A 1,092-nucleotide genomic window follows, 5' to 3' on the forward strand; every position below is an offset into this window, starting at 1 on the left:
ATATACATCTCTAGATATATATACATATATCTCTAGATATATACATATATCTCTAGAGAGAGAGATAGATCTATCTCTCTCTCTCTCATATATATTAGGGATGCACCGATGCAAGCATCGGTATCGGCCGCGATACCGAGTATTTGCATGAGTACTCGTACTCGTGCAAATACGCCAATACATAAAACGAGTACCTGTGCCGCGTCCGCCATCTTCAGGGACCCGAATCCGCCGCACACAGGACCTCAATCGCGTCTTCAATGAAGCAAGATTGCTGCGACCTCCTCTGTCATCTGCTCCATTTTGACCTCTTCTCCCGCTGATTATCCGATTGGATGATTGATAGGCTTCCTTACCAGTCAGGAGTGACTGGTGAGGAAGCCTGTCATCATCCAATCGGCCAATCAGCGGGAGAAGAGGTCAGAATGGAGCAGATGACTAAGCTGTGACACGGAGTGGCTGAAGCAGACGGAGAAGACGACACAGCAGGTTAGTACTGACACACCTATGGGGCTGGGCACAAAAATGCTGTTTACCGGCATATATTATTTTTTTTAAAAAGAAAATAACTGTAGATATTGCTAACTAAGGCTTGTATCCCCCTAGTGGTCAAAATAGATGAGCACATGTCCAGACTGCAGACCAGAACACAGTGTGGCACAGCTATATCCAATTCTGCATACCTGGCTTTATATTATAAGAAAATGTAATAATAATATAAAGCCAGTTATACAGAATTGGCTGTAGCTGTGCCACACTGTGTTCTGGTCTGCAGTCTGGACATGTGCTCATCTATTTTGACCACTAGGGGGATACAAGCCTTAGCAATGGCATGATAAATATTAATTTCATTATTCAATGTCTTTTTTTTAATATTATAAATGTTATAATATTTAAAAAAAAAGGCATTGAATAATTAAATTAATATTTATCATGCCATTGCTAACTAAGGCTTGTATCTGAGACTGGAGGACAGCAGCAGCACCAACATGCAAAAAGATGCTAAAATGGTGAAAAAGCATTTCATAATAAAAAGACAATTGTTTAATACACATGGGGGAATTTATCGCCACTGGAGCAGACGGAATCTTG

Source organism: Nanorana parkeri, unplaced genomic scaffold (genome assembly GCF_000935625.1).
Source record: "Nanorana parkeri isolate BGI_ZX_2015 unplaced genomic scaffold, ASM93562v1 scaffold100, whole genome shotgun sequence".
NCBI classification, from domain to species: Eukaryota; Metazoa; Chordata; class Amphibia; order Anura; family Dicroglossidae; genus Nanorana; species Nanorana parkeri.